We start from the raw sequence: 16,505 nt of genomic DNA on the forward strand, positions 1-16,505 counted from the left end.
GTTTCCTAAATCTGTAAAGATGACTCCAGCACTACTGTTACAGCTGTTGCAGATGGGACAAGGATAGTATCCAACATCCCAAAATGAGATTTGTATGTCTGAAGACGGCTTCTTGAGGAAGTCCTGGTGTCAACCCTGCTGCAAAGGCCTGCTTCCTGATTACAGGTTTTCTGTGCATTTTGTTCAGGCTACAATAATGATGCTAGCTGTGGAGAAGCCCCTTGGTCAATATGATGGGAAGGTTAATAGCAACAGAAGCCACCTCCATTGAAAAAGTTCTTTCTGTGCTGTTGAGCAGGAGTCTCAATAAAAAGCTAAGGCCCTTGGCTGAGTATCTCAACACATCACAAGGTTGGGATCCAACTCGGTATGCAAATATATTTTGCCCTGCTGAGCCAAAATTCAGCAGAAGATAGGTATAATTTTCAATGTCTACTATATTGCTCATAATATCCTAAAAATCATTTATAAACACTGATTATTGGGCCTAAGCCTGTAATCCTCTTTAGGAGTAAGATACCTACTGCATAAATAGCTTCTTGAGGAAAAAAAAAGGAAAAAAAATCAACTTCATTATGTCACAAACTGTAAAACTAACTACATCTTCTTGTGAAAAGAAAAAGATAAGGAGGCATAAAGGAGCTGACTCTAATTGACACCTTTACTACAATAATCTGGAACAATACTTCAAGAGGAGCAAAAAACAGGTTTAGTCATGCCCTTCTTTTCTTGTATCATATCCAAAAAAAGGTTTCAATCTCTTTCTGAAATGACATACTTTTACTTCTTTATTGAATTCTTTATTTCATCTCTTTTATCTTTTCCTTTCTGCCTTTTTTAATCAATTGCTAAAATTACTCAGCAGAATTGCACATCAGGTATACAGCACTTCCTTTCATTGGCATGAGATATATGGGAGACAGGAGCTTAAAAGGCCACTCATTATGTGCAGTCCATAAGCTAACATTTCCTGCAGACAAAATACGTTCAGAGTTATAGCAGGGATGGGGCCAAACTGGATTTAAACTCCCCATTTCAAGTTCTTTGTTTCTGCAACTAATCAAAGTCCATCTTTGTTCCAAATATAGTGTTCTCTAATGTCAGGTTTATTGAGGACTCCACCAAAATGGAGCAAAGAACTTGGACCTCTAATGTAGCTACAGCTAAAATAAAGACAGAAGTGAAAATATAGAGTGGGCAGTAATGACAAAGTCACAAAAAAGTATAAAGACATGAGGAAAAAAAGTGGGGAGTTGGGAGGACAAAAACTCAGCAAGAAGAACAACTGCCCCATCCTTGGCAGCAATGGAGGTTCACACTTCCCCACCTGAGTGGTAACTGTCTGGTGTACAGGGACTCAGCAGGAACCCACATCCGAGTTAGTAGGTATTACAGTGTTCTGCCTAGGAGCAGGTTAGCCTTACCTACCTACGGTTTTTATCAGCCAATAAATAATTGCTGTGTACTCACGAATTCAGTAAATTCCTGCTTGCAAGGAATTGCAATTGCTGGGGATGGTAAAAGATGTTCAAATAAAAGTGACACAGTAGAGGAAGGGTTACAGAAAAAAAGTATGGTTTGATTAAAGAGCTGTCTATCAGTTTGAATTTACTAATACTGCAGTTTTTAAAACAAGAAACTGAAGGTGGCCTTCAGGTTTCACAAAGGATAAACAACTTGGCCACATCAGAAAATCAGTTCATATTTTTAAGTCTGAATGTTGATAAAACAGTATTTTTCAAACAGTCTACCTTGTTTTGAAGCTGCTTGTGTGGCAACATCAAGAGATGATAGAGAAGAGCACAGTGTTTCCCTTCAGGGCTAGCACTGTATGTGGACATTACAGGAACGTCATTATCAAAAGCTTTGGTGTCACAGCAAGATCGCCAGCAATCTACAAAGATTGACTAGACAGACTGACAAGCTTAAGACCTTGTCTACAAATCAATTTGTATTGCATTCAGTTTCTAGTTCTCCTTTTCCTGAATACAGTGATGACAGAACGTTGACGATCCTCAGAAGACAAAAGCCAATTCTATTTTAAAGTTCCTCTATTTAGTGTACAGATGCCATAAACTTACTTAAATGTTTATTAACATTTTTCAAAAAGCATAAACCTGAATCTAACAGCTGTAGATGTGGAGGGGGTCGCATACGAAATCACATTAATTCACGAGCTTTAATTTTAATGAATACATTGAAGTCCTGAACAAAATATTTACAAGCTGTCCTTTAATACAAGAGTCTTTTCATAAAATGACTCAACTTTCACCTGGTATGAAATACAAATGCTAAGTATAGAAGCATCCATGTTCTTGGATTTCTGCAAAGTTAAGAAAAGTCATACCCTGTTTTTTAAAAGCAAAATTACAGCTATACATTGCAAATAAGTACGTGCACACAAGTCCCAAAACATGTAACCCATCCATTTAAATGAACCACGTGCATGGGGACATTCTTGAGTTTTGCTCTGCAGGGGAGTCACAACACTCATTAAAATATAATAAGCTCCACAATGAATAGAGCAAGTGCCCATTATAATGTAATAAGCAATAATTATCACACAATGGTCCTGTGGAGTAAACTCATTGCATTCCAAGAATGTTATACCTTTTTTTCTTAAAAAAAAAGGCATAAACAGGAGCTCCTCCCATCTTGGTTCAGAATTGGGAAACATATAGGCACGTTGACATGACATAGCATATTTAATCAAACACACTAACATAATGTAACAACACAAGCCAAACTGACTTCAGTAGCACAGTGGGCATTAATAGCTTTAGGAAATAAGTCCTCACCTGACCTTAGATAGTCTGAAACAGCTCAAGTTCATTAGCCTTCAAGTCACAACACAAGTCTATAAAGTCAACAAAGCTCTTCCTGCTGCCTTTGCTTGAAAGGTATTTACAAACCTCCTGAATAGGTTTCTGTCCAGGAGGCTACTTTTCAAAGGTATGTACAAAGGAACATCCCTCTGGTCATCTTTTCCATTCATCTGCCTCATGGCTAAAGAAAGATTATCGAAATAAAGGTGCCCTATTTTTCTTTCCCCACATCCAGCCTGTTGCTTTCCCTGTTTTTACTGCATTAGATCTGGAACTTGCCAAACCTGCGTATAAAATGACAAAGCTCTCTAATCTGGCAGAAAATTAACGCAAGAAAAAAACAAAAATCCAAGGCCTACAAAAAAGCAGCAACTTGTTGGGTCAGTCATCTTGCATAAATTCTCCGTAAGCTCCTCTATGCTCTCGGGGGCTCACTTAGAATCATAGAATCGTTAAGGTTGGAAAAGACCCTTAAGATCATCGAGTCCAACTGTTAACCTATCACTGCCAAGTCACCACTAAACCATGTCATCGAGCACCACGTCTACCCTTCTTTTAAATACCTCCAGGGATGGAGACTCAACCACTTCCCTGGGCAGCCTGTTCCAATGCCTGACGACCCTTTCGGTGAAGAAGTTTTCCTAATATCCAATCTAAACCTCCCCTGGTGCAGCTTGAGGCCATTTCCTTCGTCCTATCGCTTGTTACTAGGGAGAAGAGACCGACCCCCACCTCGCTGCAACCTCCTTTCAGGTAGTTGTAGAGAGCAATAAGGTCTCCCCTCAGCCTCCTCTTCTCCAGACTAAACAACCCCAGCTCCCTCAGCCACTCCTCGTAAGAGTTGTTCTCTAGACCCTTCACCAGCTTCATTGCCCTTCTTTGGACACACTCCAGCAGCTCAATGTCCTTCTTGTAGTGAGGGGCCCAAAACCGAACACAGTACTCGAGGTGCGGCCTCACCAGTGCCGAGTACAGGGGCGCTTTCACCTCCCTGGTCCTGCTGGCCACACTATTCCTGATACAAGCCAAGATGCCATTGGCCCTCTTGGCTACCTGAGCACACTGCTGGCTCATGTTCAGGCGGCTGTTAACCGACACCCCCAGGTCCTTTTCTGTTGAGCAGCTCTCCAGCCACTCTTCCCCAAGCCTGTAGCGTTGCATGGGGTTGTTGTGACCCAAGTGCAGGACCTGGCACTTAGCCTTGTTGAATCTCATACAGTTGGCCCTGGCCCAATGATCCAGCCTGTCCAGGTCCCTCTGTAGGGCCTTCCTACCTTCAGGCAGATCGACACTTCCACCCAACTTGGTGTCATCCGCAAACTTACTGAGGGTGCACTTGATCCCCTCATCCAGATCATCAATAAAGATCTTGAACAGGACCAGCCCCAAGACTGAGCCCTGGGGAACACCACTCGTGACTGGCCGCCAACTGGATTTGACTCCATTCACCACCACTCTCTGGGCTCGGCCGTCCAGCCAGTTTTTAACCCAGCGCAGAGTGCACTTATCCAAGCTGTGAGCTGACAGCTTCTCCAGGAGAATGCTGTGGGAGACTGAGTCAAAGGCCTTTCTGAAGTCCAAGTAGACAACATCCACAGCCTTCCCCTCATCCACTAAGCAGGTCACCTTATCATAGAAGGAGATCAGATTAGTGAAACAGGACCTCCCTTTCATAAACCCATGCTGGCTGGGCCTGATCCCCCAGTTGTCCCGCATGTGCCGCGTAATGGCACTCAAGATGATCTGCTCGATGACCTTCCCCGGCACCAAGGTCAGGCTGACAGGCCTGTAGTTCCCCAGATCCTCCTTCTGACCCTTCTTGTAGATGGGTGTCACTTCTCCAGTAACACACATCTATCTACTGACTCCTCCTTAAGAGGTCAAGAGGTCTCTGACATTATGTTTTTCACTTACAGTGTAAAACATGGTTGGTATTAGCATGATGCAGTTGTTTGTGCTGGATCTGAGAAACAGAAAGGCCTCCTCCACGACAATATTCATGTAACAGGACCACTTCCTCTAAACCCTCTAAACCTAGAGCATCCAATTTACAGCACACAAGCTACACACACTGCCAGGCCAACGCGTTTACGTCCCAGCAGCAAGCTGGGGGCTGATCCACAGTACCCTGGCGGCACTGGGGACCCGCTCCCTATCTACGACCCACACACAGCCTGCATGCCTATAATGTGCCTGGTAAACACCTGGGAAGAGGTTGCTGCTGGTTGAAGGCACTCCTGGCAGCAGGTCACATCATCTGCTCTAGGAACAGTAACCACCTTCCCACCATGCTGCTCCTTGGGGCAACCCTGGGGCACCCACTGGGTTAATGCACTGTGAACCTTCTGCCTAGGATAGCTGTCTGGAGAATATACAGAATAACAAACAAACCCAGTTTATTCAGAAAACACTAGACCTTGTATGAATCAATTGTACCGTGAATACTTTGCAGTCTTTACCTGACACTGAAAGAAGCTCAACCGGCTAGAAATGTTGAGCATCACTTGAAAACATATGTTTGCTTGCAGATTGTCTTACCACTTTCCAGAACCACTTAGAAGGGTTTCTAATACAAAGGTACATTGGATTTCAAAGTATTAGTTGTGCATTCATTGAAAATGAATAAGTATAAGAAAGAACATTACATTTCCTCAGCAGTTTTCTAAAAGAAGCCTTAGATGGTTCATAACTAAAAAAAAAAAAAAAAACAAACAACCAAAAAAACCCAGAAAAAAACCCTAACTTAACATACAATGCTAAACGAACCAATTATTTTACACTTTCTGCCATGCTAATACAAAAATATTTAAGATCTCTTTAGGCTGAATAGGCAAGATAATAACTCTAAGCTCAAATTCCCTAGTATGAATGCAAGAATTCGTGCTTTAATGAACAGCAAATATATAACAAATTTTCTTCATCAGCAAAGTGTGTGGAAATTGCATGTAATAAATGATGTGTAGCTTTTTTTTTTTATGACTCCAGTAAGAAGTCTTATTATTTATTAGAAAGAACAAAATGTAAAACATAAAAGAAATAGTGATTGAGGACTGTAATCCAGACATAAATTAGTTTCCTTCTTTTTTTTAAATATTGGCAGTTCCCATGGGCAGTTAATAGCTGCCATGCTACAGTGCTGCTCACATGCCCTAGTTTTATTTCACCTCTCCTGAAAGCCAAGATTTTACACTTAGAAGAGTCAGCAGTTCCCAGGTGCTAATACAATATATCAGTGTTAAAAATACCATCTTACAGTCAAATGAAATCTTTCTCGCTATTGAACAAACTAACGGAGCGACCTCCCTCTTAGCAACTACTCTTTCCTTCAAATATGCACAAACACATGCATACACACTCCAGCACTCTCAAAATTAATAGCAACACTTTTCCTGTCCTGCCACCATTGCTAAACTATTAAAATTTTTACCAATTATAAGAAGGTTCTCTACTGAAGGAGCATTTGTACTTTACAAATAGTACGAGATTCACTAGGACAGGGTCTCAAACCTGGTTCTGAATATCTCAAACGCTTGCCCTACTACTACAGAGATGGTCTCTATGTTGCTAATTTTTTTTTAATTATTTATTCCATAAATTTGAGTACCATCAACAGCAGAACATGACAGAAAGTTTGACCGAATCCTAGCCAGAAACCCAAGCCCGAGAAATTTCACCCCCTGCCCCAATTCCAAGTGTCAGCTTAAGCCTCATTCTAACAACTGCCCTATACAGAAATGGTGTTTACAAGGGAAAGAGAGAACAAAAATGTTTCCCCTGGGCAAGGCATAATTATTGATAATGAAAAGCACTTCAAAGTTTCTTGGACCAAAAGATTTTCATTCACAGCTCTCCCACCACTCAATAAGAGTAAGATGTGAATTAAACAGAATTCAAATCGAATGTATAACTTCTGTATAACAATATATTACTCATTCAGTTAAGTGGTCTAATCATACAATATTATTCAAAATAAATCATTTAATATAATTATGGAAATGCACATTCTCATCTGTGAAAATAAGCAGACTTGGATCAATGAATAGCTCATTGTACTGCCACACAATGTGATCAGTAACTTTTACATGCTTTTAACAGTACCAAGCATCATTCTTTTTTTAAAAAGCTGACTTCCACTTCTTTGTACCTTCCCAAAGAATAGGGGTGTGTGTGTGTAACTATATATGCATCTATAACTGTGGCTATTAGGACTTAATAGCAATTAATTATGAAACAATACAATGCATGATGGAGACACTGGAACAGGTTGCTTGGAGAAGTTGTGGATGTCCACTTCCAAGACATGTTCAAAGTCAGACTGGATGGAGCTTTGAGCAACCTGATCTGCTGAAAGATGTTGCTGCCCATGGCAGGGGGGTTAGATTAGATGATCTTTAAAAGTCCCTTCCAACCCAAACCATTCTGTGATTTTATGATACCCCTGGAAATACCAAAAAAAAGGGAGTCAACCAAATACAGAGTTGGTTGTTTTCAACAGGAATACTGCACAGGGAGAAGACGTGATGGGTAGTATTTACACCACCTACGTTTAGGCACATACTTCAGTTCAAGCTACCTATGTCACCAGGAGGGAGAGGCAGATTTCTCCACAGAACAGTTCAAAACAATTCAGGCGCAAGACCCCACCACAGCGCATGAAGAATCTGAAGCTGGCTGATCTGCAATGCCTGGTCCACCACCCCCAGCTGATGGAGAAACTGGATGAGGATGCAGTAGTCTCCAGTTCCACCTCCAGCAGACTGTCCTAAGACAGTACAGACTATGCAGTACTACACAGACCAAAAAAATCTCACAGGTCGCTACAGTCCTGTGGTAGAAATGCAGCCAGTACCTGAGCTAGCTTGGGTATTTTTATACGATACTTCACAAACACCCTTTAAAATTTATCCATGTAAGCACTGGATAAATTATACTGAAACCTATGTAAGGTGGGCTGAGGGTGGAAAAAATATGCCTGTGACCTAAATATATTCCCCCTTTCAAGAATATTTGCTTAAAAGAAGCAAGCAGTTCCATAAAGAGTGGGGACTCAAGTTTGTCATTGTAAAATAATGCTCTGCCTTTTCTATGATAACAAACCCAGCCTTAACCCTCCTCAGGTTTGAAGTAATTCCACAAAAATGTAAATGGCAATTGCCATCACACAAAATCACGATTCTTACAGGCCTCAGGCACCTATTAAAACTATTTTCAGTATACAAGAACTGCAGATGTGCAAACTCCACCAAGTTGCTTATCAGTTACTTATAGAGCTACATGATTATGTTGTTCTAGTTATGCTCAATGCACAAAACCATTATTTTAAAAAAAAAAAACCAACAACAAAACAAACCAACAACTCCCTCCCCCCAAAAAAACCTAACTCCCAAATAGGAGATTAGGCTTCTGCATGAGACTTGGGGGATTTGAAGGGAGTGTAGTAACTGTAGCAAGTGTAGCATTACCTCACTCCCTTCAAATCCCCAACAGGTTTCATTTAATTTCCTGTTGACTCTCCATCTGCATATTAAGAGCAGTCCAAAAAAGTAATGGTACATTATTTAAAGCATCTCAGTATCAGTACTTTGTCTGATAAAGCCTGGTTTTGGAGGAAAAAAATCTCATTCTGCCAGTCTTCCTTCTCCCTTACAGGAGACATGATTTTTTTGGCTCCCAGTTCAGGAGCTTCTTCAAAATTCTACTTCAGTTCTTGGATTGAATTTTCAAATTCCATGTAGCTTCATTTGCTGCAAATGGAGAGCAAAATTGTGTTTCTAATCAAAACCGATTTAGAGAGTAATGGAGACACTAACACTTCAGTATTAGGCTCTGCAATATTTCTTTAAAACAATATTGTACAATATTCATTCTGTAATTATTGTGCAATGTTCATGTCATACATGAAGTTACAGAGTGTTTCAGGGACTTGCCAAAGATTGCTCATCAAGTGGTGAAATTAAAGCACTTCACATTGATTTATCACTGGACTATACTCTCTTTAAACTAGAACACTGTTGACGAAGGACAATAAGTTTTCTGCTATAATTAATGTTATTGACATTTACGTGCTGGGTTATATAAAACTTTGTAGGCAATTTTGCGGTTTTCATATTATTTCCGCTTATGACCTTCGTATATGCATCTCATTCCTCTAGGAGAAGATGAATAGAACCTCTTCTATGAATAGAATCTCTTTATATTGATTTTTATTTGCTATGTATTTCCTCTCCTTCCTGTCATGTCAGTTGCCACCTTTAGTTTGCATTGCCTGCAAGCAAACTGTGCCCCAGCATGTCATGATGGCTGATTTAGCTTAGGCTCCTTTGCAGGACAGGTCTGCCAGAGCTAACTAGCTGTTAACTGTCCGAGCAGGAGCTCATGTTCATCTGCATGGAACAGATGACTCACTGGTATTTAGCTGGTTTGATTCAATCTGATAACACTGACAATTTTCAGCACTACTTGTATTAACAGAAATGTAGTTCTTAACCAGAGCTTCCAGACGTGAAACAGGATTTTTCATACTCTTCAAATTTCATTTATCAGCCTGAGATGTAGGTTGAAGTCTTCCATACAACCCTGTTGAGAACTAACAACTCAATCACTCACAGTTTAAACGTGTTTATTTCTAGTTGTTGATAAATATCCCGTCCTTATTAAAACCAGCGATTAAAGGTAAACCAAGTTCAGAGACAAAATGATTCTTTAAAAATTTTTTTATAATCACTTTTAAATACAGATTGTTCCCTGAAGGGTATTACAGAAATGTTACATGCCACAGGAATGTCCGTACTGGTACAATACCAACTGTACCTCTCTGGCACGCACACACACACTCGCACACACTTATTTTGGATGTTGAAGACATTTATCCCCAGTCGTTTTATAACATTGCATATGTTCACCAGAACTACTACCATGCGCTAGCACAGCATGCACCAACAAAGTGGCTGAGTTAGAGTCCCTGCATTGCAGGACAAAAACACTAGACAATAACAATTTTAACATAGGTAGTAAAGAATGTTGTTCTCAAATTAAACCTGGGGAATTAAACTGGTCAAAGTATAAAAATTCAACTGGCATTTTGTCCTAATAGCAGGGTCAGCACTCCTGTCCTGGTGAAGCCTTATCGGGTCCTCCGCACCTACAAGTGGAAGGAATTTAGTTTTGAATCTCATCCGTAAACGGTTCAGTCAGCAACACAGTGCCCCCTAAGCCCTGCTTCTGCACTGGCTCTGCTCATATTTAAAGGAAAGTGCTGTCTTCACACTACTGGTCCTGTCATTTTGTAGAGGGAGCAGGTAACAGTAAATGGGTTGGTTGGTTGGTTTGTTTTTTCTGTTTGCTTGTCTGTTTTTCTAAGTAGAAATGAAACAAAGTTATCTGTTGTAGTCCTTATGTAGGATGATTAGTAATTTTAACTAACTACATTAGAAAGCTGTTACATTGTTTCCAAAGGTCCACATGGGGCGGGAGGCAGAGCCACACCTTAATTTGCATTAGGTAACTATAACGTACCATGTCTTCTTCAGAAAAGTCTGAAACGAAATATTCTGTCAAAGGCAGTGGAGTAGGTTAGGGAAGCCTTTGGGTTATTTCTCCAAATCAGTCTTCTTACCTTTACAGTTAGGCAAATGCCAAACATTTAATGAATGTTTAAATGAATTTAATATTTCCCCTGAAGACAAACATTTACTATCATCCAGGAGAAGGACAATTACTGCAGAAGGAAGGCTTCGGTGTTTTCACACAACTGTATATGATTGACTGCAGCACAGAAGTAAAGCTTTGGAAATATAGAAGCTATGCTTAGTGTCTTTGATTGAAAATCAAAATTTGTACCTTGAATAGAGGCAGTGATTTTATCACCTGTGCTAACTGAAGTCATAATTTTACCTGTGTTTTCCATCGTATTTCTTTTGACAATGAAAAGCTAATGGGGCATTGATGCTCATGAAATTGGGTTTATCCCAAACCCTGATCTGAATGATGAACTACAGTAAAACATAAGAAATGTTCATACTGCTTTATAGAGACCCACTCAGAGAAATACATGCAGGGGTGCACATTTGCCACGTTTCATTGGCTTCCATACCCTGTCTTCCTTGTATCTTGTCACTCGTGTACACAAACCAAACTCTCTCGTTCACAGGCGCGCACAGACACACACACACACAGAGAGGTTCAGGACTACCTTGCTTTCAAAGATACACATTAGTGAAGTCATCCCGAGGAACTCCTTGCTTGCAAAAGCACTCAGTTCCAGACCACTGGCAGCGCAGTCGGTGAAAACGTGGTGTGAACTCAAGGCACAGAGCAGTTTTTGGTCATTAAGAAGGATGCCATGGGGGTGGGCTGGGGGGAAATGAAGAGAGGATTCATTGCTGGCTGTGCATTATTTACAGTGCCCTTTACACAAAGTAAAGTTGGGTCACTGCTTAAGCTTTAACAAGCAGCTAAAGGTAAATCTGCCAGAGGTCTTTTTTGCTGTGATTTCAGCCCTCAGTTATCACATAATATTACGGACATGGAGAAAAAAAACCCCAAACTGAAATTGCTATTCAAATATCAAGCTTAATATTCTTCATAAACAGTTTCACATCGCGTGCTTTTTGCATAGAAAGGTTCACATACGTGAGTTGAGCTAAAGAATCTGCCTGGCATCACCATTAAAATGCATCTGCACATCATTCCCGTAAGTTAAGCAGCGGAACTGTAGGTATTACGAACACGGTCACACACAAACACACACACAGAGCGCCGCTACCTTTCCATGCCTGTATTTTGCGGGTCCCTTTGTAACTGCCTCGGATAAGCAGACGCGATTCTGCACCACCGCAAGGGTAAGGCTTAGGTATCAGCGGTAACTTTAAGACAGACAAATTACAGGTTGTGGACCCACTGCGATAGCATTATTGCACAAAATCTTTTGCGCTCCTTAGAAGGCTGTGTTAGCAGCACCGCCGTCCAGAAATATCCATGTTGCCACATATTAAAGTGTCATTTTATTTAAGCCTTACCTTGGCTGACTTGCCCTAACTGGTGACAAGGCACTTTAATTTATAAGAAGCAAATGGGGACTTTTCGCAGTGCTGGCGGCACAGCTGCTCGCCGTCCTCAGAGAGGCACCCGGCCCCGGCTCTGCGTCCCTCGGAGCCCCCAGCCCCGCGCCGCCGCTCCTGCAGCGCCGGCAGCCCGGCCCAGCGGCTGCGCCGCCGCCCGCCCCCGCGCCCGCCCCCGCCCCCGGCCCCGCTCCCGCTCCCGCTCCCGCCCGCCTCGCCTCCCCGCCCGCCCCCGTCCTTCTCCCCTCCCCGCCTCGTCTTCCCCTTCTCCAGCACTTCGGGGCTGCGCGCAGCCTCCTGCGCGCAATGGCAGACCCCGGCCGGCCCCGGCGCTCGGGAGGAAGCGCGATTCATCCGTCCATCCACCCGTCCGACCATCCATCCGTACCCACCTACGTACCGATATAAGCGGTGCGGGCGGGCACAGGCACGTCTTTGTCCGGCAACTGCGCGGCTGCGAAACGCCCCCCTTTCGCGCTAGAGCTGCTGAAGGAGGAGGGCTCCGGCTTGGCGACAGCAAGCCCCTAAAGTCGGTGCCGGGAAGGGGGGCCGGGGGCCGGGAGGGCTGGGCTGTCGGGTGGGGTGGGCGCGCAGGGAAGGGGCGCACCGCCGAGCGCGGGCGGCACGGCGCTGGTGCGGCAAGCCGGCGATAAATTTCCCTATTTCTGTGCAAAGTCGTCACAGCCTGCTGAACGTTCAGCTGCCGGCTCGTCCATCAGCCCTCCACATGGTCCGACGGCGGCTGCAAGATTCAGACTGAATGATGCCCTTCAATGCCTCCTTCCAATCCTGCTGGGGCACCGGAGCTGTCATACTGGCCACCCGTCCCCTTCCAGATCAGCCCCACTCCTTTAAAGGCTTCCTGCCCTTTAGCACCCCTATATTCATGTGAGTTGGTGGATAATTTATGTCTTTTCAGGCTGGTCTGGATCAAGGCAGGCTGGCTGATGCAAAAGTCATTCCAAAATCTGGACCTCGTATAACATCTCTACTCCAAATGCACCTTATTTGAAATTAAGATTAATGGCATTCTCCTGATTCAGGGTTTCAGTAATGGAGCAAACGTGTCAGACCCTGCTTATCCAACCTGCTAAGGCAGTGTATTAAAAATGTAATTAACATATAAGTGAAAGCCCTGGCACATACCCTCCTGGCGCAGAGGAACCTTGCTTCTAGCCAGCAGGACGCGTGCCCTGGAGCGAGCCATGAAACCACAGCCTGCTCCAGTCCCACAGCCCAGGCAGGGGACGGCAGGAGGAAGAAGAGAAAGCCACTGGTTACCGGTATTATGGGTCAGAAGCTGCATCCAAAGTATAAATGATAAGCACCCCACGTAGAAATGGTGTAGATTGGAAAAGGAGAGCTGAAAAGAGTAATTCCACAATTTAACATAACCGGAAGGGAAGCTGTTACACCAGATTAGATGGAAAGAACAACACTGCTCACTGAGACCACTTAAATCAAAGTCAGGATAAAATCCAGTGCTGGATTTTGAGAACTTTTCAAAGAAAATCACTCCGAGCTGCTCAGAGATATACACGAAAAATGATTTTGCAAGCAGGGTAGGGAACTGAAGGCAAGAGGCAGCTAGGTGTTTGAATTTGGGAGATGTAAGCTTTCGGAGGGAATGAAATAGAAGCTGTTTCCATCTGCTATTTATATGTCCTCTGGCTTGCAACTGCAGCACATATGAATCAATGCTTTAATACACAGTCTTCAGAATGTTCTCTCTCGTGCAACTTCTGTTAGGTTTTGCATAGCTCCAGATTCAGATCTTGTGATCTGGGGGATGGGCTGCTTTTATCCAGATGCTTTCAGTATTTTACTGCACTATGGGAGAAGCAACTTTCAAATCTGCTTGTCAGCGAGGTAGTTACATTAGTAACATGGAGGGAAAAAAAGGAGGGAAAAAAGGAATTAAAAGACTCCCTTTTCATCCTCTGAAGGTCCACACAATTTCACATGAAAAAGAACTCACGCCAAGCCACCCCCCAACGATGCCCTCCTCACTGCTTAAAGTGAAAGAGGCAAAACATAGGGTTACCTTTCAGCCTACCAACCATTTGAGGAAACGCTGCTTAGGTGTAACAACCCGAAGATACAGCTGAAAACAAAACATTTTATTTTAAGGTTGTCTTTCAGCAATTTTCAGTGAATAAGGCATAATTCAGAATATTCACCAGATACGCACAGCATAAGTGATCAATTCATTTGTTTCTGCAATAAGAAGTATGACAAGCAGAGGGAAGTCCTGATGCTCCAGAAAAGCATTTAAAAGGGGAAAATCTACAGAGTTCTTTCTCTTTTACACATATATAGTAACTACATGCATATACATTCATATCTACATATTTCAGAGACTTCTCTCAGGCAGGAGCAAAGAATATCAGTGTAAAGAGATTATAACCAGTATTGCAGGCTAATTTGGTATAAAATGGACAAAGATTTTCTTAACAATTTAAAATTACGCCGTTTCAAGGAAGAAGCTGACAGCTTGAAAAAATTAGCCTCAATGAACTCTGACATTTCTTTTACACCTATGTTTCAAGACTAAATACTGAGATTTGGTGTTATTGATGTTAGACTGATTCTTTCATCGGTTTGAATGTTAAAAGAATTTAAATTTGTCATAGGGAAAAAAATCCTCATGCAAAGAACCTCAAAAAGAAATTACTGCCTGGGACTGCAGTAGCATTGCCGGAGGAATTCCAGGGAAATTTGGGTATAACCCATGAAGTCATTGTGTGCATAGGGTTTACCTCAGGAGTCCAATAGACTTACACAATTCCAGCAGTATATCAAAACACAGAACTTTGCAGATCACATTCAGAAAGTTTCCTTGCTGGACTTGAGAGTTTGTGACAATGATTACAGGGGGTGGGAAAAAGAAGGGGCTTTTTTTTGTACCTTCTAACTTGTGGACTTGTTACATGTTTAAGAGCAATACTGAAAAGGAGGTGGACTAGTTACGAAGGAGCATTTATAGCTGTACCAAAAAGTAACCAAGCTTCTACTGATTAAAAAAAAAAAGTTTTTCTTTTGCTGCTGTTGAAATTCACTTTGTTAGACAACAGCTCCAGTTAATCATTTATAGGATATGCCCGTAAAACCAGTCTCTCTTTGTTGGTGCTTAATATGCTAAACATGTATTGATCATCTTGCAGGTAACTGTTAGAGAACCGATCATTCAGCTAACATTCAACCAGTTATAAAACAGACTAAGTGGTTCGTTAATACATAAAGTAATGAAAAATCCAGGTCATTTATAGATTACGAATGTCCTGTACCCTAGATACATTAGGAATGGCTAAGATCGTATTGGGATAAGGATGTTGCCAAGTTCAGTCCAACTCTTCCTCGTTCTCAGGCATGTGCACTCTAATAGCTGCAGTCGAAGAAAATGAGCACAGCCACTGCCAAGAACCTCTGCTCACACACTGAGAACAATTGTACTGGGATTTTTCACGTTCTTGTTCAAAAGCACCAGGGAATATCCCAGTTAGCCCCACCTCCAGTAGCAACTTTCCAGTCTTACGAACAAATTACAAACCGCTTCCTTTTTTCCTAGAGTGAAAGGGTGAAAAAAAGTGTTCTACCATCGCGTGCCACCAATTTCACAATGCATGAAGAGGAATAACACCACCTCTGAAAACTAACAGCAGTTCATACTGACTGTGTAACTGCTTGTGTTTTCTTTCGTCTTTTTTTTTCTTTTTTTGTAGATTACATCATTATTTTTGTTCTTAGCTGCAGTGTGTAAGAACCAGTCCCAGCAGTATGCCTGAAACAATGACACTTCCTCCAATCACTATTTCTTATCTTATTTGATAAACATTTTTTATTTACACAGTTATTAATAAATATTCTTACAACTACTAATATATGCAGAAATAAATTTTCTTAAGAGTTTGTATGTGATCTACTAATGACAGTTCTTTAGAAACTATCATCTAAAAATATTTCAATCAGTGCTGTTAACACTTGGTCCTAAAGAGCTTAAAAGTAAAATATATCAAGTAGGATATAAAAATAATGTATATCATTTGATGATGCATCGCAATCGGGCATAATCGACTCATCACGTCACTGCTATTTCTATAGAGAAGAGGACCTAAAATAAAACACAAAAATGCAAAAATAATTTTGAAATCAAATGCATTCAAAATATTGTTGCTTTTCTATCTTTAGATTTCTAATAGAAAATCATACCACAATTGATCATAACAGTCAAAACTTTCATTTTTATCCAAATGACATTTTCTGATACAAAATGGTGGGACAGAAATTTTCAACTCTGTCTAGTCGTTAAACACACAACTGAGCCATCTTCATGTTCCTGATGAAGACTCTGCAGTGTTCCCAGATCATGCCTACTCTATATTGTATTTTATTTTTTTTAATTTGGTAATGTGCACAAATATTCAGAGGGAATAGGATTAAGACCATTCATTTTGCATACGGTCTCTCTGAATATTCTTTAAGCCATGTATTTCCTCTAAAAAATTAAAGTAGTCGATTAGAAAAAATACATTTTTAATACAGGTGAGCAAATTCTACACAATACTAATCACAGAGGGAATGGCGATGCTGCTGATACTGCCTTGGCTCATTCTACACTGAG

At 41.6% G+C, this 16,505-nt stretch overlaps 1 protein-coding gene across 9 annotated transcripts in view; it reads right to left on the minus strand.

Annotated features, from left to right (window-relative positions):
- Window positions 1-16,505, minus strand: part of CDH18 (cadherin 18) — a 565,378-nt gene that overhangs the window by 254,747 nt on the left and 294,126 nt on the right. For 2 of the 9 annotated variants that reach the window (XM_087761192.1, XM_087761163.1), the window contains exon 1: window positions 11,843-12,005. The exons of 6 other annotated variants lie outside the window; for them this stretch is intronic. The gene's annotated coding sequence lies outside the window, so the exon portion shown is untranslated. Of the gene's footprint in view, window positions 1-11,842; window positions 12,006-12,284; window positions 12,414-16,505 lie in introns of those variants that run through there. One more of the 9 variants, XM_087761153.1, reaches the window with a different exon arrangement.

Source organism: Nipponia nippon, unplaced genomic scaffold (assembly GCF_047370975.1).
Source record: "Nipponia nippon isolate SJK-2023a ecotype South Korea unplaced genomic scaffold, ASM4737097v1 scaffold_1, whole genome shotgun sequence".
Taxonomy (NCBI): Eukaryota; Metazoa; Chordata; class Aves; order Pelecaniformes; family Threskiornithidae; genus Nipponia; species Nipponia nippon.